The sequence below is a fragment of the Furipterus horrens genome, unplaced genomic scaffold (genome assembly GCF_987537825.1).
Source record: "Furipterus horrens unplaced genomic scaffold, mFurHor1.1.pri manual_scaffold_6, whole genome shotgun sequence".
Taxonomy (NCBI): Eukaryota; Metazoa; Chordata; class Mammalia; order Chiroptera; family Furipteridae; genus Furipterus; species Furipterus horrens.
Window position 1 is genome coordinate 90,720,930 of NW_028327176.1, and position 26,625 is coordinate 90,747,554.

General features: G+C 46.7%; 1 long non-coding RNA gene across 1 annotated transcript in view; it reads right to left on the reverse strand.

Annotated features, from left to right (window-relative positions):
* LOC150006939 (uncharacterized) overlaps window positions 1-5,003 on the reverse strand; it is a 75,366-nt gene extending 70,363 nt beyond the window's left edge. The window contains exons 1-2 of the long non-coding RNA XR_016512009.1: window positions 4,877-5,003; window positions 2,107-2,232 (exon numbers count right to left, since the gene is read on the reverse strand). This is a non-coding gene — a long non-coding RNA (uncharacterized LOC150006939). The remainder of the gene's footprint in view (window positions 1-2,106; window positions 2,233-4,876) is intronic.
* Window positions 5,004-26,625: the final 21,622 nt, after the last annotated feature.

Sequence of the window (26,625 nt, forward strand, 5' to 3'; positions counted from 1 at the left end):
AGCCATGTCGGCCTGGGCTAAGTTTTATTCTTCAAGTGAAATAATATTCAGCTGAAATACAATTAATAGCTTTATAGAATGGTCGCCAAGATATAGTAAGTGAAAAAAGCAAGGTCTAGACAGTGTGTATTGTGGGCTACCATTTGAATTTTTTAAAAGAGGTCTGTAAGAACACACACAAACAAACACTTTTATTTGCATAGCTCTAGCCCAGTAACTTAGGCTGCCTTCGAGAAGGAAGTGGCTGAGAGACAGGTGTGGGAAAGAAACTGTCTGACATGCCCTCCTGTATCTTTAGAATTTTAACTGTGTAAGCGAGTTGCCTTTTTAAAATGAAATTAAAATATAACGACAAACATTAAAGACACCTATTTCCACATATTTTTCTTTGCCTTTTTCTGTGTCTACCTCCCTCCACTGAACCAGGCTTGTGGGTGAATCTTCCCCTCAGAAAAGGACCCTCTCAGGGAGCTTCTATTTCCTTCCACCCTCCCTCCCTAAGGCATGCAGCATCTAGACCAATGTTTCCCAAACAGTAATGTGCGTTACTGTAATCAACCTGGTATGTTGTAAAAATTTAGATTCCAATTCAGGAGCCTAGGGTGAGTCTTGAGGTTCTGCATTTCTAACCAGCTCCCAGATAGTCCAGTGCTGCCCATCTGGGGCCACACCCTGAGGACTAGAGCTCTGTGTGCTCCATGTGAGGTTCATGGGTTGAGCACCCACAGGTTTGAGAAGCTGCCCCGCTCTAGAGAAGAGAAGGGAATGTGATGGTGGAGATTCTGACAGAGACTGAGGCATATCTATCTCAGGTCTGGTCTGAGCCTCTCAGAACTGTGGGGACCACTGACCACTGCCTCTGGTTTCCATTCCCACCAGTCACTGTTTAGGGGGAACCCAGACTGACACTCCTCATCCCCGGTGGCCTCCGCGGCAGGGACGTGGAGAGGAGACCCGCTGGGTTACAGCACTGAGCACTATTCCAGGTCGGCCTTCCTAGACTTCACCAGCCAGAGAAATGCCTTTCTTACCTCTGATGGGCTAACAGTGGCTATGGGCCACTCCCTTTCAAGCCCTCCCTGAAAAGTCAGAAGCCAAACCAAACCTCCCATAGAAAATGAAACCAGACAGCGCTTGGCACAGCTTTTCTCCCTGGGTGAAGAGCAGATGTCTTGGACCCAGGTGTGGCCGGACCACCTGCTCTGGCAGAATGGTGATGGCCCTCCAGTGGGGGTCTCCTTGCTTGCCCAATATGAGAACTGACCCGCCAACCTGGAAGTCAAGCTGCTAAACAACCCCACCCTACCCTTTGCCCCAGGGAACGGGGTAGTTTTCCAGGCCACATACATGGGTTTCCCTGATGAGACATTTTTCTATATGACACAACCCTGCTCTTGGCCCACGGGCAGAGAGAAATGAGTGTGGTGTGAGCTCTGCAGGAAAACCAATAGGCCTGTCTCCTCAGAGCTCACACTACCCCTGGCTGGAGCAGCCCCTCACCCCAGTGACCGCCGGAGGAATCCCAGGAAAGGCACCCCCTCCTCAGACATCACCCCTACCCACCTATGACCGGGCCTGAAATTGCACCATACACGTTCATTCTTATGGGATGAGGAACTGCATCTCTTAAAATGCTCCCGCCCACAGGAGAGGTAATACATTAAGCTGCTATCAGTCATCTACACCTTAATGTGAATTAGTTGATTAGTTCTGGAATGTTACATCTGGAATGGGCCTAGTCCAACGCCTCTTTTTACAAGTGAGGAAAACTGAAGCCCAGAGCACCGGCGATTGAATCAAGGACAGGTGGGAGTCAAGCCAAAAGCAGGAAGAGGCAAAGGAAGGAATGCACACAGGTGAGTGCGGTGATGAGGAAAGCCCCAAGATCATCAAGAGGAGCCCGGGGCATCGTCAAGCCTGCACCTCATAGACTAACTCAGAGCTGTACCAGCTCCCCCCGCCAGACCACTCCCAGAACATGTCTTTGAAGTCTCTGGTTTTATCTTAAAGGTCATTCAAATGCAACATTCCACTCCAGAATATATTCTGGTTTATTTTCACATGAAAATATTAGTGAGATTTAGTCAGATACCATTTTCCACTTACCAGACAGGCTGAGATCAAAGTTTGTTTCTGGGGAGAGGACTTGGATGGCTGGGACGGGGGTAAGGAGACTTCTCACTGTATGCTCTTTTGCACTTTTTAAATTTTGTGTCCTCTGCGAATATTGCACTGTCAAAAAAATTAATAAAATTTAAACTTAAAATGTAGGTGGTATGTCAGGGTATGAAGAAACAGGACCTCTTGTTCTGATTAGAGAGAATGCAAACAGCTGCATGTTAAACAATTGTGATATTTATCCAAATGTTAAATGTTAAATACGCACACCTTTAACCTAACAATGTCTGATCCACCCCTGGGGGACAGAGCACCCAAGCATAGTCACAGCTACATTATTTGTGCTGACCCTGATGCTTAGGTGGGCCTAAGCATCTAACCACTGTCTTTAAAGGCCCTGCTGACTCTGAACGAAGACCAGGACCTAGTTTTCCAACTTTCCAGTCTGGTGACCTTCTCATACCACCTCTAAAGGATCACTCAATCGATAATAGTAAGATAATAACTACAGCTCATGCCTACGGTGCTGCCTTTGTGCCTGGTTCTGTCACGTAGACTAAACTCCTTCAGTTCTCACAACCACCACATGAACTAGGCACTATTCTCACCAGCCATGTGTGATGGGTGCGGACACTAGGGCACATTAGTGCTAACTTTGCCCAAGGTCACACTCATTACCTTATCAAGTGGCAGAGAGAAGACTTGATGCAAGGGCCATACAACAGCATGTGTATGCATATTAGCTACCATTTCTTAAGCAACTTCTGTGTGCTCAGCCACTGTGCCAGTCACTGTGGTGTTTCAACAAGGTCACCATGCTGTGTTGAGTGCAGGAGGTGGTGGGGAAGAGAGGTGTCACCAAAGGAACCGAAGAAGCAAACAGAAGACACATCCCTGCCCCTAAGAAGCCGACAATATATGTAAGATGACAACAATCCTGACATTTGTGCAACACTTCACAGTTTTCCAAGCCCTTTCATTATCTCATCTAATCTTCTTGACAATCCTGCCAAATAATGTTCATTATTTCTGCTTCAGGATGAGGAAACCAAAGCGCACCAAGTCACATATGGCTGCCCCCAAGATCATCCAACCAGCCGGGGGTGGGGCTGGAACCTGACCTCAGACCTCCTGACTCCCTGTCTGCTAAAAGGGAATGACTTGGGGCCTGACAGCTCATCTCAGTGGTTTCCAACCTGCTCCAACATGAGGGCTCCTTCTTCCCTGTGGAAATTGTTGCAATCCTGCAGATTAGAGGAATTATTTTGTGCTTTTGTCAACTGGGGAAATTCAAAGTGGAAAAATGACCAGGGCTTCAGCACAGTGGCAAAGGAGATGCACAGTTTTACCCCAGACATTACTTATGCAGTTGGCAGGCAATATTGAGAGTACAAGTAGACAGAGACTTCTTGCAGTAACCCTGTAGCCCACGGGCAGGTAAAAACATGCTGGGGCCATACTGCCAGAGTAGTTTACAGAACACATCTCCAGAGTCTGTCTTCTTGACGAGGGCTCAGGGGAAAAGAGCACCAAAGCTGGATGGGACTGGAGAATAGGAGAGTGGAGGAATCAGGGGAGCAAAGGGGCTGAGCCAGGGGAGACAGGTCTGTGGGGAGGCCCAAAGGGTGTGTGAGTATATATGCATTTCTTTGGGAGGGAAAGGTTGATTTTAGACGCCCAAAAGCCATTTGAACAGTTGGGGTAAGAAGCAAACCAGAAGTGGAGAGAATGGTCCAGAGGGGGAATAAAGCAACTTAAGACCCCTTATGTCTCTGGGGTCAGATCTGTTTTGCAATTCAGAATTTATTACATTTGAGAAAAGCAATAGAGTGCTTGCACCACATATTTATTTATTTATTTGTTTATTTATTTATTTATTAAATTGATTGACTTTAGAGAGAAAGGGAGAGAAAGGAAAAGAGAAACATCGATTTATTGTTCCATTTATTGATACATTCATTGGTTGATTCTTGTATGTGCCCCCGCCGGCGATCGAACCTGCAACCTTGGCATATGGGCATGACGCTCTGACAACAGCGAGCTACCGGGCCAGGGTGAGTGCACTGCATATTCTGTAATGTCCCCAGCAGGATGTGGTCAGCATCCTATATTCAAGCACATTAATATTTCTGCACTGAAGTCTATGGATCATCATTGGTGGAGCTATAGAAAGACTACAAATGACCTTGCATTAGTTCAGGACAGGTTTTGTTGCCAAAAGCATTTTGTTTTCAGAGTTTTTAGGCTTTTGAAGTTGTAGATAAAGAGACTGGGACTTAAGGTGCCATTTTGGGCCAGCTTGCTAAATGCTGGGTGCTGTTCTAAACTTATCTCGTGCATTATCTCATTTAATCTTACATCTGCACTATGAGGTTATTATTCTTCATTAATAGTGGAGAAAATTGAGGCTCAGAGATGTTGAGTGGCTTGTCCAAGGTCACTCACAGTGTCAGGGACTGAGTCCCAGTTGCCCAAAACTCCAAAACCAGTAAGTCTTTCCTCCAGCCTGGGGAGTAAAACCCATTCTGCCAACTTCACTGTTATGTTTAGGTCACCACTCTTCTGCACTGAAATTACCCTTTGAGAAACAAAGAGAGTAACTGAAGTCCAAGGCTAGGGGAGTAGGTTCTCACATGTTATAGAGTGGCCGCCCCCTGCACCATACCGTTCCCCTGTACACCCATGTTGAGCTGAACAGGAGGCAACCGCTTCATGCCCTGGTCTGTGTAGAAGGCCTCCATGCCTTGTGATCACTAACCTTCAGAATCTGCTCCAGGCAGTGCAGGGCAGCAGTAAGGCTCATGGCTGTTAGAGCCCAGAGGCCTAGGTGCACATCCCAGCTCTGCAGCGACCTTGTAAGACATTTAACCTCGCAGGGTTTAACTTCTTCACCTGTAGAATGGGAGTACAGTAATAATAGTATGACTTGCCTTGTTGGTGGTGAGAGGATTAACTGAATGAGCATGCTAAAAACTGGGAATAGCCCTGGCCAGCATTTCAGCTGGTTAGAGCATCACCCCGATACGCCAGGGTTGTGGGTTCGATCCCTGTTCAGGGTACATACAAGGAGAAACCAATAAATGCATTAATAAATGGAACAACAAAGAGATGTTTCTCTCTCTCTCCTTTCCCTTCTCTTTCTCAAAACAATTTAAAATTAAAAAAGAAAAAAGCTGAGAACAGAGCCATCTTACAAGAAGCACTTGATATTGTTCCCATGAAAAAGCCTTTTCTTCCCCAACCAATCATTCTCTTCTCTACCCTACACACTTGACTCTCTGAGCTTTACTCCATCTTATTTGCCTGTACATGTTTGTTTCTATTAAACTGTAACACTTGGCATTGAGTGCTGAATGAATAAATAAAGAAATGAAGAAAGGAAGGAATAGGGGCTCTGCCTTCAAAAACTTAAAATTTCACTATGGTGAAAAGGAACATATCTATAGATGTATCATAAAATTTTACTTCCCACATAGCAATAGAGAATGGGGCTTGCAAAATGCACATAGGTTGCCATCCCAGGCTCTATGGAGCTGACAGTCTATGCTGGGTGATGGGATGTGATGCCCACATAAAAATAGCTGCAGAGCAAGGTTGTGGCACTTGCTGGCCAAGGGACAGTCAGTGCCACTGGAAGTCCAGAGCTGGGAGAGGTAAGAACAATATGGGATGAGTCACAGATATGTGTGTCATCCTTGTTCAAGGTAAAATAGGATTGTTGGGTAACAATAGGAACAATGTCATAAGGCAGGATGAGCCAAGTGCGTGCTTTCTGAGTGATGGGCACAGCCTTGGGTGTGGGGTTCAGGAGAGGGCAAGAAAGAAGGAAGGTTTTTGCTGGTGGTCAGAGCAGGCTTGGTGAGACAATGGGATCTGAATCTAGGGTCTGGACCTCCCCAGAGCTCATACTGGCTGAGAAATCTCAGTGTTCAGAGTTGGCTTATATCTTCCCTGTTCTGATCTCCCATTGGACTATGAGCTCTTCTAGGTCTGGGTTTCTTGTAAGTTTATCATTATACAAACAACTTGCTTTCATTATTTAAAAAAAAAAAAAAAAGGTAGTGGGAGGAGAAAGGGAGAAAGGGAGAAGGAGAAAATACAGAAAACCAGAGAGAGAAAATAACCTATAATCCCATCAAAAAAAAAAAAAAATCACTCAATATTTTGGTGCCTGGCCACCCACCCACCCTTCTACCCACCCACTCATCCATCCTCTATGTACCCACCCACCCTTCGGCCTATCCAGCCAGCCAGCCATCTGTATCAGTTCTTAGTTGCAAACAATAGAATCCATTCTAACAGAAAATTAACTTATTTTTAAAATATTAAGAGGCTCACAAAATCCAGACAGGAAGTTAGGCACAGAGGTTCAGTAATCAGGGATGATACCCAGACCACCCAGAGCTACTTTGCCAGACAAGCACCATGGCAGCTATCTATCAGCAACTTGCCTCAACCCACCCCTTCAGCAATAGTGTAAACTGGATCCCAAAACATCCCTCTCATTGCCCGAAAGACCAGATGCCATCTCCAGTGCCCTTCTCCAGGATGACCGTTTTATTAGTTGCTCTCTTCCAAATCAAAACCTCATGTGAGTGGAACCTAGGTCACATGCCTATTACCTTAGTTGCAAGGGAGTCTGGGAAAAAAAGCACATTTCTGGCCTTTCTTTGAAGAAGTGGAATTTAGGGTGTGAGGAAAACCACAAATCAAAGATACTAGTGACCATAAGGCCTGGCAAATGTCCCCTACACTATGCATGGCATTTCTCCATACCAATCACATCATTCTCTGAATCTCCATGGCCTGGCACACAGTAGGCACTCAATACGTGAGCAAGAAGAGGTAGAAAGAGACGGCTGAATGCAGACTTTACATTTAAGTCTGTAAGACTCCCAAGGCCTCCATGGATTATGAAGGGAGCGGACTCCCATGCCCAGCACAGAAGCACAAAGCTGGGCGCCCGCCCCCATCAGAGACATGCTCACTGCTGCCATGGCCAGCAGCATCTGGACCACATGGAATGCTGTATCATGAGTATTCACTCACTTTCTCTACACCTCACCTATTGGCTTTATGTGACGCAGGCTGTCACTGAATCTCCTCCCCTCCCTAATCCCAGAGTTTTGTGAGGTTTTAGTTGTTTCTGAAGGCAAATTTGAAAGAATTGCTGGAAAGGTAGCGCTAGAGGCTTCCCAGGGCGATAAAGATCACTGGCACTAAATTCAAGCAGATCTGTTAGACTCTGCCTTGTTCTTTGTGGTCAAGGTGTGCCATCACAACATTTTAAACTGCATTTTAGACGTTTATGCTGTAGTTTAATTGGTAAGAGGCAAGATAAACTGAAGTGAAAAGGACTTCTCTTGCTGCCAAATGAAGTAGAAAAATGTCTCTGCACCCAGGGTTTGGGGTTGGCCAGGTCAGCATGGGCTGGGCCAGATGAGGGGAGGCTGCTGAGAAGAAGGGGCGTTGAGGGATGGCAGCAAACCCGCATTCTTCCCTAACCCCTCTAAAGCAGGTCAGATTCCATATCTTAAATTCTTATAGCATCATGCAGCCCTCCTTATCATAGCTGAATTTCATTTTGGTAATTATCTGATCAATGTCTGCCTCCTCCCCTCCGCAATGAGCTTGCCCCATTTTGCCCTAGGAAGGCGCTGGGTGGAGGCTGCTGAGGACCGGGTCGGGGTGAGGCTGCTGGGAGGGTGAGGCTGAGGCCCGGCACAAAGACAGTCCGAAGCCGCTGCCGCACCGCGCCCCCAACACGCACCCCTTTCCCCCAGGGAGGGGCTGCGGCTCTGTTTGTGCAGTGTTCCTATCCAATTGGTGGCCTCCCCTGCCCCAAGGAGGAGCCCAAGCTACCACTCCCTTCCCTGAGGTGGAGACGGGGTGGGGAGGGGGTGCTGAGAGGTCTGAACACCCTGACCCAGCTCCTGGCAGCCCGGCTGGCTCGCCGCCGCATCAGAGAGGCTGCTATGACAGCGCCCGTTTCTAGGCGACTGTTCTGGGGAATGGTCTGTTTTGGCAACCGGAGGGCCCCAGGGTGAGGGGGATCGCAGGCCGCCTTGTCATTTGCATAGCAACCTCCCTTCCCCCCTGGAGCTGCGCTGCTCCGGCCTCAGGCGGGCAGGCAGCCTGGCCCCGCGGCTCCAGCCCCAACCCCAGGACCTCACTGCGCTGTCCCGGCCTTATTGCCACAGTCCTACCTCCCAGGCAGGTGAAGGAAGGCTGCCCTCTGAGCTAGGACATTTCTGGAAAGGCTGGTGCCCTAGGGAGGTGAGGAAATGATGCTTGGGGACGAAACACAGAAATGGGGGAGGGAGGATGAAATATAATCTTCTGCATACCAGAGTCAAAGTCACGTGGCTAGGTAGCATCAAAATGCGTTCTGGATAACGCGGTGGGCTCACGAAACGTTGATTTAGGTGAACCCTCAGCTAAGCCCTAGGAAATACTCAGAAAATGTCTTCTGGATCAAGTTGCAAGAGTTCGTGTGAGTTTGGAGAAGAGAGTAGGCCTGGAAAAAAAAATATTTCTAATCTGGAAAAATCAGGCAGTGATATTCTTAGGAAATAATGTTCAAGTACTTGCAGGGGGCGGGGAGCTTGATGACATGGTGTTATCTGAATTTCAGAAGAAACCGAAAGAGAAAATAAACAGCAATAACTCCTGGAGGCCCCCTGTCCTGCACACACCCACCCCACCCCAGCTGCACCTGCTGGCTTGAGTCCGTGATGCCAACTGAGATGCCAGGCTCGGAACACGCGGAATGACATTAACTGCCCAAGGACACATGCCCTGGGCTGGAACCCGAGAAGGGGGTTGGGCAGGGGCAGGTCACCCCAGCTGAGTGATCACATTCCCTGGCAGCTGTCCAAGGGGCAGCTCCCGCTGCACCTGTTTGTGGGGCGATTTGCTTTTATCAGTATTGACACAGCAGCAGGGCCAGGGAATAGCATAGTAATAAATAAATGGGCGGCGGGGAGAGGCCGGAGCCACTGAGGCGAAGCAAAAATGCTGAGGTCTTTTTTTCTTGTTGTATGTCAGCGCATTCAATCCGGTTTCCCCACCCCTGAAATCTCTGAGGATCATGGAGCAGGCTTGGCATGGGAGCTCTGGGTCTTAAAGAGATAGAATTGCAGAGTCGGAAGCACCTTAAGATACTTTTGTGCCAGGTGTCCCTACCCAATGATCTCAAGGTTACTTGGTATCCTCACCTGCCACTTTTCATTTGTCAGAAATCTCAGCAGGAAGGGAGTTCCTTCCTCTCTCTGCCAAGTTTCAGCATCAGGGAGACAGTATAATTAAAAGGCCTATTTTGGAGTTAGTCAAACCTAGGATCAAATCCTGGCTCTGTCTAGCTGTGTGATTTTGCATATGGTAACTAACCACTCTGAGCCTTCCAAAATGGAGAAAATAATATCTATTTTTGCAAGGTTGCAAAAGATGATATAAGCAAAGACCTAGAATAATTCCTCAGTATATATTCACTTGGTTGCTATTATTACCTATCAACAGTCCCTTGGGTCTTTTGAGGCTTTGGAGGGAAAAAAACAAACAGAAACAAAAATCGAAAAGCAAACCAAAAAACCTAAAGAAACTGATCTGTTCCAGAAATGTGAGGGAGGGAAGCGAGAACCTGACATGCTCTTTGCCCCCTTAAACAGGGCCAGACATGGTCTCTTGGCTTCTCAGCCTTGCTTCTAGTCTTTGGGGACTATAGGCCGACTCACCTCTGTTCTAGTACAGTGTGGTGAGGTAAATGGGATGCAAACAAACCTGGTCATCAGAAGCCACCTGACCAAGCCAAGGGATAAATTGAACTCGTAAAAATAACTTGCAATGAATCATTGCCATGTTTTAGGCTTGTGTAGCCGCTAAGGTAGGAGCTATCAGACCACTGAACTCTCTCTACCCCAGCCTCCTTGGCACCTGCTAGTCATGTGCCTGTGACAGGTTATTCAACCTCCGTGAGCTCTGATTTTCTTATCTATAAAATGGCCATAATAATGCCCCATAAGCTTGTTGTGAGGATCTAATGCATAAGAAGCATGTAGTGAGTGCCTAACATAGAGAAAGCACCTAATTATGTTAGTACTTTGGTCACTGTTGTTAGATGAATGATGCCAGGGACTGTGTCATATTCATCCATGTATCCCCAGATCCTCAAAGCCTGGCATTTGACAGAGCACAGTAGTCTACGGCCATACCGCTCTGAACGCGCCCGATCTCATCTGATAGAGCTCAATAGTGTCTGATGAATGAATGAATGGCAAGGCCTCTGCCCTCAGAAAGTTAGATCTACCCAGGAAATATAAGACATAAACTGCCTGTGCACTAACATGTTAGGAGTCAGCAGAGGGTTAAAAGCCATTCCACCAGTCCCCAAGCCCCAGAGGCAGATAGTCCCTTTGATCCCTCAGTTTCATCTATCCAGGATGCTTTCAAGAGAGGAAAACAGGAAGTATCCCTGATAGCCTAGCTTGCTCTGCTTTCTTTTTTTAATGATGGGGGGTAGGGGGGAGAATGGTCCTTTGGGTCACATTTTGCCAGGAAATCAGCTTTCCTCCTTTCAAATGCTGGGGCTTCCAAAAGGACAGATAAATAGCCTCTTGCTCATTGCAGGGAGAAAGATTGGTCTGGAAATGGCAAGGCTGACAGGTTGGAGTTCCTTAATGGACAGCAGCTATACAGTTACTGGACTGCAGGTGTTTGTAGAGCATGTAGCCTTTGCATTCACTCACTCACTGTGGACTGCGTGCGGGCCTTGGGCTGGACCCTGAGGTTATGACTCAGTGTCTAGTGTCCAGGATATAAACAGTCCAAAGACAAAGGACAGTGAGCTCAGAGTACATGGGCTGAACACAGAAAAGTGAGAATGCTCTAAAGGAAAGAAACAGCAGCCAAAATGGAAGAGGACAAAAGAAAAAACCTGGAGAAGCATTAGCACAAGGAGAAGAAAAGTGAGAATTTGCAGCCAGTGCAGCAAAGGCCTCCTAATAGATAACTGGGCACGGAGTACACGCAGAAGGCACTAACCGCCAGGGACACACACAGGATGGCAGAAGAGAACAGAAGCAGGAAGGAGAATAACAGCTTAGACTGCAGATCTGACTCTGACCTCGACAGCCCGGGAAAGAGAGCTAAACCCAGTATTCTCAACTTACATTTCTGTTTAATTTTATTGTTTAGTAAGGTCAGTCATACATTTGCCTATGATGGACACGAGAGAATGCTCTAGGAAAGTGGAAATATTCTATATCATGATAGATGTATAGCTTACATGGGCAAATCCATTTGTCAGTATCACATAGTTAAGATTTCTGCATTTCGATGCTTGTAAATTTCACCCAAAAAAGAATTCCACAAATAACCATCCAGTGGGAGGGGGTGGAGGTAGGGATGAAACAAGATGATTGCCGAGGTCCGCGAGGGATGTGTGGGGGTTCATTATATTGCTTTGTTGAGTTTAAATTTGTTTGAGATTTTTCATAAAAACGTTTTTAGAAACTGCCCATATTGTGTCACTCTTGTCCTCAAGCAAGTTCCTTTCAGGTTATCAGGAAGGGAGCTGAGACATTATCTAATCCAGTCTTCCTGTTATAGATGAGGAAGTGGAGGTGCACATTGACTTGTTCAAGGTGTTCTCAGATATCAGTGGCAGAGCTGAGGCTGGACTCTCAGGCAGGAGCAGTGCCCTTTTGACCTTTCAACTCTCGCCCACTTGTGGGGTATCTGCTGGAACTGGCCCTTTACTCTGGGTTGCCTTTCCAATGCCCCAGGCCCAGGTTTTGATGTGCAGGGAGGCTGTGTGGGGCTGGAGGGGGTCTCTAGGCTGCAGACCACTTTGTTCTCCACTGTTTTCATTTTGAAAGGTATGGGGACACACAAAAGAGCCTTTTCTCCCACCAGGTTCTAGCTGGGCTAATAATCAAATCAACATGAGACGGATTAACAGGAGAAAATGTCCAAAATTTATTATGGATGTACATGTGGGGGTGCCATAGATATGAAACCCAAAGACACATTGGGCATTTGAGGTTTCTATGTCATTTTGGGCAAAGGAGAAGGGGTACAGGGGTCTGGGATTTCATTCAGAAGCGGGTAATTCACAGGTAGATGAGAAAGAGCAAACATTGCTGAAAACAAATTCTTGCTGGGTCCCCCAGCAAGACAGGGGCAGAGGGGAGTCTAACAGACTTGCCTGGATCCTTCCAGGCTGCCACACTCACTTCATATAAACTAAGGTGAATATGCTAAGGCTACCTCCTGAAGCAGTTCTACCTCAATTCCTTTAGGCAGGTAATGGAGGGAGGGTCAAAGGTTCTTTCTGAGTCTTTTTTTCTTAATAAGGAGCTTCAGTCAGTATCCCAAAAGGCATATTTTGTGGTGGCAAAACTTTGTTCCCCCTTCAAAGGTAATCCTGAGCTTGCAGAGATTCCGTTAGGTCCCCTGGCTGCCACTTTCAAAGGCAGAAGAGGAAACCCACACAATTAAAGATTTCCAGTAACTAGGGGTTATGGGGTACTATTACTGTAGTTTGCTCCTTTTACAAAGCGGGAAAAGAGGGCACAGAGACCCTCAAACAACCTGCCCAAGGTCATACAGCTGGTGAGGGCAGAGCTGGGACTCAAAGCCTGGCCACACCTTCATCTTAGGGCTGAGGAGACTCCCTGTCACCTGGGCATCCAATTCATTGTCAGGAGACATGGATTCCAGCTGCAGTTCAACTGTTTATGAGCCATGTGACCTGTGTTGAGTCATGACCAGTTCTTGGATCATCAGTCTCTTCAGCTGTACAACGGGGAGGAGGCGAGGAGTCCACGAAATCACGGCTATTGCAAGTGCTTTAAAATAGCCACAAGGGATGACAGAAATAAAGAGATCATGATTATCTCTTCATAGAAACTTTCCTGGCTGTCACATAGCACCCTCCGCACCCCAGTGGCAGAAGTCAGGAGCCGGCCTGTGCGCCTCTTCAAGCATTGTTTTGGTGGAAAGGGGGAAGAGAGGCGTCACTGACTGTACCTGCTTGAGTATTCCCCAAACACCCTAGAGCATCGGCTCCAGGTTCTAGCCTAGGCCCCAGTTTCAGCAGGGCCTCTTTCTCCCGTTTGTCGTTTGTCGTACAACAAACAGGCTTTCAGCTGCTTGCACAGGACTTAACTAGCGATCAGCCAGAGAGATAAGTGGATCACGTTCAACAAGCTCACATGGGAATAATTTGTACCCAAGAGCAGTTTATAATTTATATTTTTGAATCCAGAGTCAGAGAGCTATCCTTGCAGTGACTAGAGGGGCAGTCCCCACACACTGTACAGCCCCTTCTGTCCATGGTTGAGATAACAGAAACAGGAGACTGAGCCGCAGGCAAGAAATCACAGTCAAATGCGTGAACAGCTCATTCTTATTATAAGACTATACAAATTTGAGGGCAGGACCTCTTTCTGTTTATCTGATCTGAACATCTCCTCCCCTATCTACTCCCTTACCGTACTTATCTGTAGCACTTAGCAGAGAATGTTTATGAAATGAATGGAATTAGGGGAAAGAGAGTGCGGTGGTTTTGCAAGTTTCCTAGAGGTCAAGGCAGAGCCCAGCATACGGCTCTTCTGCGGGACCAGCAGGTTTTGTGTGCTTGGCTTCCGCTCCGGGAACCTCAATGCCCACTCCTCAGCTACATCCAACTCTATCTAACCTGAGAGGGACCATATTTCCAAACCCCAAATTGGGAAACAAGTCCTGACAGAATATTTGAAACAAGAAATCAGTATTCCAAAGGGATTTATGCTCTTCTGTTTGTACTTGGATTTATAATATCCTCCTTCTGCATTTCGGCAGATTTTTCTCAGCCCAATGTGCAGGTTTACAGCTTTCCTTGCAGTGACTAAGTTGGCTCCTAAATACATCTAGGGAGAGTCTTGAGCTCATCAGTAGACCTTCAAATAAACTCACCTGGTGGCTTATTGATCCTATTCTGAAGCTTGCCCATTTCTTCATTTCCTTCTTCTAATGTCCTTCCTGGAGTCCCCTGGTTTATCTGTGCACCACTCGAGCACAGGTGGGCTGAGTGGTAGACTATGGTCAGGGTTCTGCCCAAGGGGAAAGTCCGAGGCGCTGGGCAAGGCGGGGAGAGCCTTGGGTTCTGAGTCCAATTATGCATCTAATCCATGGTGCGTGCTTGGCCGGGTCACTACTCTCTGGGTCTCATCCATAAAATGCAGGGGGCTGGTGGGAAGCCCAGACTCAAAGTCTTAACGACCTCTTGCAATTCAAGCACCCGGCAAGTCATGGGATGTGAGGATTGGCTTTCCCTCCTGTAGTTAAGGATAAAGTGTCTAGGCGCCTATCTAAGGCAAACACCTTCTCAGCCACTGCACCTCCTCTCCTCCTCCCCCAGCAATGCTCCCGCCTCTCTCCTGCAGCATCGGTTTTCCCCTTTTTTGCTGAATCATTCACATCAGCAATAAATGTATGTAAATATGCTACCATTCCACCCATCTTTTTAAAAAGTCTCTCTTGACCCTACTTCTCTTCCAGCTTCTCTCTCAAACCCCTTTCAGTCACTCCACAACTCCACCCAGACTGCTCTTTGCTAAGGTCACCAGCTCCCTCTAAAGCTCCCTCCACAGTGGCCAAACCCAATGGTCACCACTGACTCTTCATCTTACTTGGCTGCCCAGCAAGGACCAGCTGATTACTTCTCTTTCTTGAAACATGTTTTTCCCCTGGCTTCCACAATGCTGCGTTCTCTCGGGTATTCTTCAGGGTCTCCTTTTTAGGTTTTCCAGTCCTTCACCTGTAAATGTGAGAGAGGCCCAGGGCTTAGTCCTTGGAACTCTTCCTGACCTTCATCAATCCTTTGGTGATCTCATTCAGTCTCATGAAGTTAAATGCCACCTGTCTTAGCTTAGGTCCCCCTAGAAGCAGAACTTTAATAAAAGGTTTGCATGCAGGTAGTTTATACAGAAATAAAATTATCTAGAGAGCAGAAATGACAGGCAGAGTAAGAAAAACAGAGAAGAAAGGGAAACCAACTCCAGGACACATTATTGAGCTGACCGCCGCAGAACCTCCAGGGAGATTCAGAACTGTCTATCAAAGAATGAAAAGCGATCACAATTACCCATCAGCTTCCATTCACTTAAGGGTGGCCCCATGAGCTTCAATACCCCCCTTCCCCAATAATTCTGGGTTGTACATAGGGCAGTGCTGACTGAGTTCCCGCCCTTGTCCTATAGCCGCCTTGGGCAGGAAGCAAGAAGTGCACGGAGCAGGCAGGGGTGAGGCACTGTCAGCTTGTACCCATTGCCTGTCTAGCCAATGTCAGCTGCGTTACATCAGCTGGAGGAAGAAGTGGGGCCAAGGGGATTGAAAGCAGTGCTCAAGAGTGCCTGATACATCATCTATACCTTGATGGCTCTGACACTTAAATCTCCAGACTGGATCTTCCCCTTGAACTCTAGACGCATATATTCACCTGATTATCCCTATTCCCACTTGGTTTTCTCCTCAAAACCTGCTCTTGTCATTGTCTTCCCATCTTAATAACAACTCCATCTTTCCAGATGTTCCTTCCTTCCAAGTTAAAAACCTTGAGTCTGCTCCACATAAGCATACAATCCCTCAGTAAATTATGTTGGCTTTACTTTCAAAATATATCTAAAATCTGACCACTTCTAATCCCCTCCACTCCTTGTCCAAGCCACGCCACCAGCACCATCTGGATTGCTGCAATTACCTCCTAATTGGTCTTCCGGCTCACTACTTGCTGATCCTATTACAGTCTTCTCCACCAGCAGCTAGTGAGCCTTTTACAAAGTAAGTCAGATAACGTCAGGCCTCGTCAGGCCTCGGTGTTTCCTTTTCCCTTTCCCTGCTTTATGTATTTAGTTTGTCTACGGTCTCTTTCTACTAGCACAAGGACAAGGATTTTTGTCTATTTTAATTCCACTACCCAGAAAAGTGCCTGGCACTCTTGTTGTCCAGAGACCTTCTGATTTGAGCCCCTGCACTTTACAGATGAGGAGACTGTAGCCTAAAGATATGACTGTACTGATTATACTGTGAGGCCTCCGGATACGTCTCTGCTGGTGTTTTGATGACTGGTCTCCATTCTCAGCAACATTAATTGTTAGTTATTATTTTGGATGTTGGCATTTTCACCAGTTTGAATGGTACTTTTTAGTCAGGCTCAAATACACTCCATAACAAAATCAATAAAGAGCAATTCCAAGGCCATGGAAGCATAAGTAATCCACGATCACATGATAGAAAGGGAGCAAGCAGCAACGCAGGGGATTCAAGGGGAAGGAGAATCTCTAGGGTGCAACACTGAGATCCCTGTAGGCGAAAGGGAGCATTTCAGGTGTGGGAGTAGCAGGAATGAGGAGACAAAGCTACTAAGCGCTACCATATGCCACTGTCTGCCCCTCATTTCAGTGAAATGGAACGGCAAGAATGGGATGGCTTTGGGTTTGAATCTGGGTTCTACTCAGCCATGTTCTGGCTGTGTGACTTAAGGCAAGTTACTTAGCAACTCTGGACCTTGATTTCCTCACCTACAAAATGAGGAAGATGATCTCTACCACATGAGTTGTGAGGATTACATGAAATAATGTGACAGGTTGCTTAGTAGAGTGACACAGACAAGCATTAAGTAGTACTAGGATTATTCCTGTGATTCCTCGATCAGATCATAGAAATATGCAGCAATAAGTGCCTGGGCCAATCAGGAGAAAGTCGTGGATGGCCAGTGGGCTGTGCTGAGGAATGGTGAAATGCAAGGGCCAGGTAATGGCAGACACTGAACGCCAAGGTGAAGTTTTGGCACTGTGAAGCTATTAAAGGACCTTGACCAGGGAATACACAGAACACTCAGCACCCTGGCTAGTGTGGCTCAGTGGATTGAGTGCCAGCCTGTGAAAGGTTGCCGGTGTGATTCCCAGTCAGGTCACATGCGTGGGTTGTGGGCCAGGTCCCCAGCTGAGGGCACGTGAGAGGCAACCACACATTGATGTTTCTCTCTCTCTATTTCTCCTTTACCCTTTCTATAAAAAATTAAATAAATAAAATATTTTAAAAATAAAATAAAATTGTAAGACATACCTTAAAGGGAAGGTCAAAGGCAAGGAAGAGGTGGAGTTACAAAGGCTCAAGTTGACAGTGCACATCTGAGCACTATCAAGGCCTATAGGAGGGGCCTTCGCTTACAGACTTAAGAGTATTGAGGACCCACAGGCAAGGTCATCCTGATGTGGAGATGTGTGAGCCTGGATATCCAGCCTCCTTTGCCTAAGCTTCCAAGGCATCTGACCACTTCTTACAAAAAGCCTGTGCTCCCCAAACACTACTCCAGTTACCACTTCATTTCTGCTTATAGGATATAATGTGCCAACCATATTGGCACAAAGATGGAGGTTCATCTGACAAACATTTTTCTCTTTGCAAACTAATAAATGGCATTCTTGCCCTGGCTGGGTTGGTTGGAGCATCCTCCCAATGCACCAAGGTTGTGGGTTCGATCCCCAGTCAGGGCACACGCACAGCAGATTGAAGTCTCTGTCTCTGTATCTCTCCCTGTCTCCCTTCCTTTTGTGATAAGTGCTTACAATAAAAACCGGGACACAGGACTTGAGCAGCAAAGCGAGGTGTTTATTCAAGAGTCTGCAGAGTCGGGCGCACCCTCAGCCAGGAGAATGTGCACGCCAAGTAGATGAAGAAAACTGGTTTTATAGTAATGCGATTAGCTCCCCCTCCCTAACACGATTAGCTCCCCCACCCCTCCTCATCTCCCCCCTGGTTACTCGGGAGTTACAATCTAACAGGCTTATCGAAATGCCCCTATTGTGATTTGTAAATATGCTAATGCTGTCAACTTTCTTCTCAGAGATCCTCTAATTATATTTGCCCTTAAGACCCTCTAATTACATTTATCCTTTGTTACTAATGATTTTCTACTGATTTGGGAGTCACTATTTCCTTGTGTCTTACACACTCTCTCTCTCAAATTAATTTAAAAGAAATAAATGGCATTCTTATTTTATATACTAATCAAACAAAATCAGATGAAGTCCCACTTCTGGACTATGGTAAATTGACCAGGGTGATAATTGGGTGACCCTATACTGAGATAGTCCTGCCAGCCAGCAGGTTTTTTCCAGCAACCATCCCTCATCTCCATTCACGCCTCTATGTCTGAATTTCTAGCTGTAGTATATAATTTGACTCAGTTTTTCCTCTGGCATCATGGTTCTCAATTTTGTGCTACCAGTTAGTAAGTTCCCTGAGGACAGCCAAGGTCTGTAACTGAAAACTCACTTGTTGAAAGAATCAATCACCTGCTGTGAACTTAAACCCAGAAAGGAAAGGAAGTGACTGCAATGAACAGAAACCAGTGTTTCCCTGAGGTTTTGATAAGAACAAAACAAAACAAAAACCCAGGAAGCAAATTATACATGGTCCAATAAGGGAATAGTGAGGTAAATTACAATATATGTATACATCTACTCTACACAATGCTATGCGGCTATATATAGCCCATGTACATCATGTGTAGTAATCTGGAAAATAATAATATACATCCTGTAACAGTCGGAGTTCCACCAGGAAACAGTTGGCCCAATCAAAATTGGGAAATTTTAAGAAAGTTTAGCCCTGGCCAGTGTGGCTCAGTTGATTGGACATCATCCCACAAAGCAAAAGGTCACCAGTTTGATTTCTGGTCAGGGCACATGCCTGGGTTTGCAGGCCTACTCCCTGGTCGGGGCGCGTGCCAGAGGCAACCAGTGTATGTTTCTCTCTTACATGGATGTTTCTTTCCCTCTTTTTCTCCCTACCATCCCCTCTCTAAAGTAAATAAATAAAATCTTAAAAAAAAAAGAAAAAGAAAAGAAAGTAAGGTTAATAAAGGGGCTATTTACAAAGGTGTGGGCAGTGTTTGAAAAAAGCATCAGAGAAGAGGGAAGTTGTGTCCACTTCCAGGCTGGGCCTGAAGCAGTAGGTGGGGCCCTGCTGAGACAAGGAGAGAGATCTAGTGGAGCGGCCCCCAGATGGGAGCTGTGCCCCCAGACGGAGCTGTGCCTTCCATGGAAGGACTCAGCTAGTCTGCGGTGCTCAGGAATGGAGGGAGGAGGGGAAGACATAGCCCTGAAACCCAGCCAGGAGCCAGAGGAGGGCAAGGAGCGCACAGCAGCCTCCTTGGTGAGAAACCTGCAGGGGCAAACAGAAGATATGGGGGTGAGGTGGGGAGCACACACATACCAGGATGCTAAATTGTAGCTATACTACAGAGATGTTAAAATATATATACATTTAGGGGAAAAAGATCTGTGGGAAATCCACCCAAAAGGCAATTATTATTGTCTGAAGGTGTTGGAGAGTGGGTTGGGGATTTTGGTGAGGTATAGAGTTGTTGGCTGTCAATTATTGATAATGTGGCTACGTTGCTTTCCTAATAAAACACAATCAATGAGGCAAGCTGAGGAAGTATATGCGGGAGGAGGTGGAGCTGCATAAGCCTTCCCTCCCCTTACTCCAAGGCAGCCAGCCCCCTGAGGCGCCTTCTGGTATCTTTCCAATGGCTTCATTGTACAAAAAGGGAAATGACTTGTTCAAAGTCATAAAGCAAGTTAGTGGCAAGCTGGGAGGAAATCTGGATTCACCCCTCCCCCAGTGCACCCATAGACAAGCAGGCATGCACACAGGTTTCCAAACTGCCCTGACCTCTCCGTTCATTCCACACCAACCCTGCCTCCCTTTCCCCCTCCACTCGCCCCTCCCCTTTCTCTTTTCTGCTGTGAATCCTAGAGCTACCCCGATCTGAAACCTCTAACCAGCCTCACACCCTTAATCGCACTGTCTGAATGATAAATGCTGCAGGACAGCTCATTCCATTCAAGCCGTTCACACTCTCCTTTGAGATAGCTGGGTGGTCGCTTCCGCCAAAGCACAGGCTGCTGGCCTTTCCTTCCACTTATCATTCCCCCAGGAGTCCAGAACTTCCCAGGAGCCAGGCATTTGCCTCCAAAACAATATCTAGATATAACATGGCCCTCCCAACCCCCTTTCAGGGCCAGACTATAAAATAAAGCCGCGTGGGCCTTGCACCCCTGGACAGAATCCTTTGTCTGGGTTGGAAACAGCCTGAAAAGATGAAAGGGCTTTCCACTCTGACCTCTTCACCTCCTGTTATCTTGTACCCACTTCCCTCCGCCTCTCTGAAGTAGACAGCAGCATTTTCCCATGGTCACTGGGGTTAACAACGTCTTGCAGCTCGCTGAGGAAGGAATGTGAGGAATGTACCTGCCTAAGGGGCGATTATTTTCATCAAGGACTGGCTGAAATGGATAATGAGGTCAAAAACAAACGCCATCCCTTTCTCAAAGGACTCTAAAGAGAGGCTATTAGATATAGTTCATTAGTTGGGGGGGGGGAGTGGGGGGGTGCAAAGAGCTACTTTTTAGACTGCTGCTTGAAGAGAGATGAAGGCATTTTGCCAAGTGTAGATATTTCTCCAAGTCAGTAGGGGCTAAGTTTAGACTCAGATTCAAGCTTTTACACATCTGGGTTTCATTCAGGTACAGGCAACAAGTGACATCCTGCACTCAAGGCAAAGATTTACAAGAGAATGTAAGATAAAGACGCAAGTGGTGTCCACAGTAAAAAACCTAATAACAGAAAATCAAGTTTGGAAAACTGAAAAAACAGAGTTTATGTGTAAAATATACTTACCATGTGTTACTATCTTTATAAAATGTCCCCTCTTTGTTATCAGCATTACCATCATTCAGGGACCTTATCCCCACCCCTCACCCCCAGACTTGCAAACTGGAGTCTCTGCTTCTAAACCCTTTCCCTTCCAATTCTGCTTCCATCCAACACGGGTTCATCTTAAACTGACCGCCCCCACACCCCAGCGGCGGAAGGCTAGCACAGTGCCAGGCAGAGCAGACACTCCTTTCCCATCCCTTTTTCTTTATACCACCATAAAATTAAGTTCAAACTCTCTAAAGGGCATATGAGGCTCTCCAAAATCTGAACCTAATTAACTTCCAATCTGTAACACGCCCCATTATCTCCCCACACACATATTTTAAAGACCACTTTCCAGTAATAACCCCAACTTGGCTAACTTGGTCTCAAGGCAGATGCCTTTGGCAGTAGCAGTGGCACAATAAACTCTTCTGAGTATGTTTTATTTCTTCCTTAGGTTTAATTTTCTCATTAAAAAAAAAAGAGCTTAAAAAAAAAAAGGGAACTTCAGGCTTAGTTCAGTTTATGTGGAATTGTTTGCTGACCTTCCAGAGTGCCCCACTAGACAGGAAGGGGCCTGGATGTACCCCCCCCACACACACACACACAGAGTTGAGCAAAAGCACATTTCTTTTAAAAAATCTACAAAGAGAAGGCAAAACAAATGGGGAATGTAGAGTGCAATAATTAATAGCGTAGGTGCCTCCTAAACTGGGCTAGTATCGGCTCTCTTAGTCTCAGTTTTCCCACCAGTAAAATGGTGTTGATAACACCTACTTCTTCTGGTTGTCGTATTTAAAAAGAAGATGTGAGTAAAGCTCTTAGCAGACTGCCTGGCACATGGTAAGGTCTATAAATATTAGCTTTGATGACGATAGTGATATAGACGGATACCTGCAGAAGCTTTTCTTTGCCAGCCCTCTGCGAAACTAGCTAGGCTCCAAGTTCTTGGATCAGCTGTGCTCACGTAGGCTCTAGCTCTTCTCTGGGTTTGAAATGTACCCTTCTTATCTCAAGACTCTGCTCAAAGGACACCTTCCCAGCGAGCCCTTCCCAAACCAGCTTTTTAACCCCACCACCACCTTAATTTCTCATTCCTAAGGAACCATAGCTCCAGAATAGCATTTTTCATATCGTATAATAATGGCTTGCCTATATGTTGGTCTCTGGAGTTAGAATATTGACTTCTTGAGTATTCATTTTGAAATTCCCAGCATCCAACACAGTCCCAGATCTGACTCAAAAGGAATGGCTGGTCCCTGAGGGTGTCTGCATGGCTTCACACCAAGTCCCACCCACCCAACCTCTCAGCCCTCAGACCCTTGCCCACACGTGTATGAGAAGAATCACCACTCCTGATGGATTCCTGGAATCTAACAAAGTAGGAACAGAATGATAACTAATTATTTTGAATTTTTGTCCAGTAGTCATAAAAGACACAAATGATCCTTGTTCTTCTGCTGAGCTCAATCCTGAGTATTCATTGTGAGAGAAGGGGCCAAATTCAAAGGCAGTCTGTGGTCTTGGAATAAAACGAAGATATTGGGTCCTCACAGGAACAAAATCAATGACCTCAGTTTCTTTAGCACCTATTACATCCAAGTGAACGAAAGGGCCACAGCCAGAGCTTCAGGGCTGCCAGCGAGATAACACAGGGGGTAGTTCAAGAGGTAATGTAAGAAATGAAGCCTGGCCTCCAGTCAGATTTGAGTCACTTTAGCAATCCACGCTCATTAGCTATGGGAACGTGCAGTGCACGTTTGTAAATCTCTGAGCCTCATTTCTTCATCTACATTCTGGGGATGACAACCTAAGTCAGAGGATGGAGGTCAGAAGACTCAATGTGACAATGTAAAATAAAGTACTGTTGACCTGAAAAAGAGAGGTCTATGGAAAGTGGCCTCAGAGGATGATCTGATCATGAATTCCGAACCGGGCAGGTCATGGTGGATAGTCACACCCCAGGCCTATAGCTTCTGTGAAAGATCTTGGGCCAACCCTGTCCATTGCTCTTGTGCATCTAGGTTAACATACATTTAAAAAACCAGAAGTAGTAGCCCTTTGAAGGGCATATTAACCCGCAGGAGAGCACATAAATCTTAACTATCCTGTAATCCAACCCCACCTTGCCTTCTCTCACCTCCATTTAATCTTTGTCTCCTTAATTTCAAACGCATAAGAGAAACTGCAAAACTGTTACTCTCCACAGCATTTGAGATCTTGCTCTCCGGTATGTTGCCAGTTTGGCTCAGATAAACTCACATAAAAACTCTACAGATTTGGACGTTTCTTATGTGGACAGTATGCACTACCCTGCACATAGTGATTCCTCAGTAAAGGTAGTGAGAAGGTATAGATATATGCAGGAGAAACAGGGGTCTGTAAATGAGCAGAAATTAGGGAACATGTGTCTGTGGGTGAGGAAGGGAGAGAAAGGGGGAGGGAGGCTGCTTTAAGATGCATGTTGGCCTCCGAAGGCAAGGATGGTGGGGGAGGGACTGAAGTGGGTATCAAGGTAATGAAATCATCTGCCCCAAAGTCTGGGAGTTATCTGTTCATTAAAGGGCCTGACCATTGTAGCCATGAATCCTGCCTTGTCTGTGGCCCAGCTCCATTCGAGCCACTAGGATCTTCCAAAGAACCATTGGAGAGTCACTCAATTATAATTTTATACTTCAAGATCTACAGGGAAATCTTGGATATCGTTAAATCCCACTGTGTCATTTCATCAGTGAAGGAACTAAGGCAGGGAGACAAACTTGCTCAAGGTCTTTGTTCTAGTCCTGCCTCTGCCACGAATGTGCTGTGAGGCCTGGGGCAAGTCACTTCCCCTCTCTGAGCCTACAGTTTCCTACTCTGTAGAATAAGGGGCTTGCAATATTTAAAGATCTAAGTTCCCTTCAATTGTGACCTCTGCCATATTAAAATAATGGCTCCTGTCCTGGCTGGTGTGGCTCAGGGGATTGAGCACCAGCCTCTGAACTGAAGCATCGGTGGTTCGTTTCCCAGTCAGGGCACACGCCTGGGTTGAAGGCCAGGTCCCTAGCTGGGGGCATGTGAGGGCAACCAATTGATGTTTCTCTTGCACATCAGTGTTTCTCACCCTCTCTTTCTCCTTCCCTTACCCCCTTCTCTTTAAAAATAAATTAAAATAAAATCTAAATAACAATAATTAAAAAAAAAAAAATAAAGGCCCCTTCTACCACTCAGATTTCTGCATTAGATTCCTCACTCCCCACCCCTGACCCCAAACACACTCATATCACACAGAGAAATGAAGAAAGAACATATCTGGGTAACTTTCGAGCACACTTAAATAGAGTGCAAGTTTTCACTAGGGGTGAGGACAAGCAGAGTGGGGTCAGGCAGAAACCTGTGGGCGGGGCCGTGGCTGATGGCGCCTGCTCGGTGTGCCCAGCCACCGTGATCACGTCACTGCAGGGCTCCTAAGAGCTGGCAGCCCTGCGGGGATAAATAAGGCCAGCGATCGCACCTTACATGGCCATCCCCAGGATTACGCAGACTGCTGCAGGACTTGGAGCAAGTGCCTGTCACCTGCTGCCGCCACAAGTGTGCCTGGGCTTCGGCAGTCTCGTCTTGTGACTGAGGAATTTTTAAATGGAAGCGCTGAACTCACAAAGAAGAAAATGTCTCCCTGATGTCACACAGTTGCTGCCAATTCATCAGCTCAAGCTAAAGGTCGGAGAGGGGGAAGCCACCGCTCCAGGGCCCAGCGCAGGCTCCTCAGATGGGGCTTCCCTTCCAGCAGGCTTCACGCCAGCCACCCAGGCCAGCCTGGAAATGCCGAGTGCATTTCCAGGGCAGGCAGAGGCAGCCCCGACACCACCACGGCGCTGCTTCTGCCTTCCCTCCGCACATTAACCTCTTCATCCTCGCAGCCCTCAGCTCTCTTCCACAGCCAGCCAGGGCCTCCCCCTGAAACCTGGATGTAACTCTGTCCTGAGGGTCCTGCCCTGGGATCACTTCAGGGATAACACTAAATTGCATAGACTTTCTTCTGGTGTTTTAATAACCAAATGCAGCAGTCAAAGAGCAAAGACTAGAAGTGCCACCACCTACACCGACAGCCTGCTTTCTAGTAGTGTGATATTCGCACCTTACTTATCATACCTCTCTGAGCCTGCTTCCTGACCGGGAAGGTGAGGACAGTAAGAAAACTTATCTCATAGTGTTTTCCTGAGGATTCAGTGGGAAGCACTGAGAGCCTGGCAAGTCCCGGTGCTCAGTAAATGTCAGTCTGGAACCAACTCTCACAACTATAACTGGACAAGTTACTTAATCCTCCAGTGTTCATTTCCTCATCTGTGTAATAGAGAGAGACCCTTGGAATTGACAGGGTCGCTGAGAGGATTCAGTGAGAATGAATATAAATCAATTAACAAAGCAACTAGCAATGGAAAAATAAATGCTGGCTACCAAAACAATCATCTCTGTCAATCAAACTGTTACCTGGAGGGAGGGAGGGCTCAATGTATTCATTACAAAGCAGGACAGTCCTCAGTCCTCCATAACTCACAACCCAGAGTTAAAGATGAGACAGATAAGAAAACATGTCTGTGGTCAACATGGACACAGAAAAATACATTTTAAAAGTTAGTTTTAGAGGGGGATTGTTTTCATGTCTGGCCTTCGTGTCCAAGGAGGAGAGATAAGAGAAAAAGTTACACGGGTGAGAGGACTAAGTGTCATGACTGCAAGGAGACAGTGGATGGAAAATGAAGTGACGTCAAGAAGGAGGAGGAGGCTGAAATAACTGAGGAATGAGAGAGCAGGGGTTTCTCTAAAACTGGAAAGGCCCACAGACTAATTCTCCATCTCAGAGGCAGAGAACAGACCTGGCAAGACAATGGCAACAGCTGCCACCACCTGGTCAGAGTGGCTCCCATGTCTGACCTGTGCTGCCTCCAGGCCTCTCTGTGGCGCACCCTCCAAACATGCACTCCTGCACAGTGATGGACTGAAGGTCGCCCCTCACGCCCAACCTACTACTCTCAGCCCTACCTCTCCTTCCTCCCTGAGCCCTTCATCCGGCACTTCCGGTGAAGTTCTAAAGGAAGCTCTGATAAGGGCAAAACTGAGGCTTTTCTTCTGGGCTCCTCTTACCCAAACAGCAGAGCCCTGGTAGGAAATACCTCATTCCCTGGGTTAACCCCTCCTCAGGCTCTCCTTACAAGTCTTCCCTCTTTCCTATAAGACAAAGGTGTACAGGATCCAGGTTTTATCTTTCCAGGGGGCATTAATATTTTAATGACAAGATGTAGAGATTCCACATAAATATATCATATTCCATAAACATTTTTTAGACTTGCCTGCTTGCCAGGTACTATGCTAAGCCCTTCTACTCTCTCCTGTGGACTGAGGCATCAGCTTTCCAGATGCTTCAGATGGGGATCTTGGAGAATCATAGTGCTTGACTCTCCACACCCACCCACTCTCACACCCAGGCAACAATCAAGCGTGGGGAGATTTTCCTCCTGTCTCCCTCCCATACACGATTCTGTTTCCACTAGCACTTCACCTCTGGCCTCCCTTGTCACTTGTACCTTATTCACAAAAGCCCCTGCCTCGACCCTTACCTTCCTCCAACCTGTCCTGCTCAACAGCCTCATTGTCTTAAAACCAACTCATTACAATATTTATCCCCAGCTGCAACCCCCCCATATTTCATTCAGTGTCTTCCATGACCCTGCCCTAACTCTCAGGAATGGGATATATTCACAGAGCCTGCTCTAC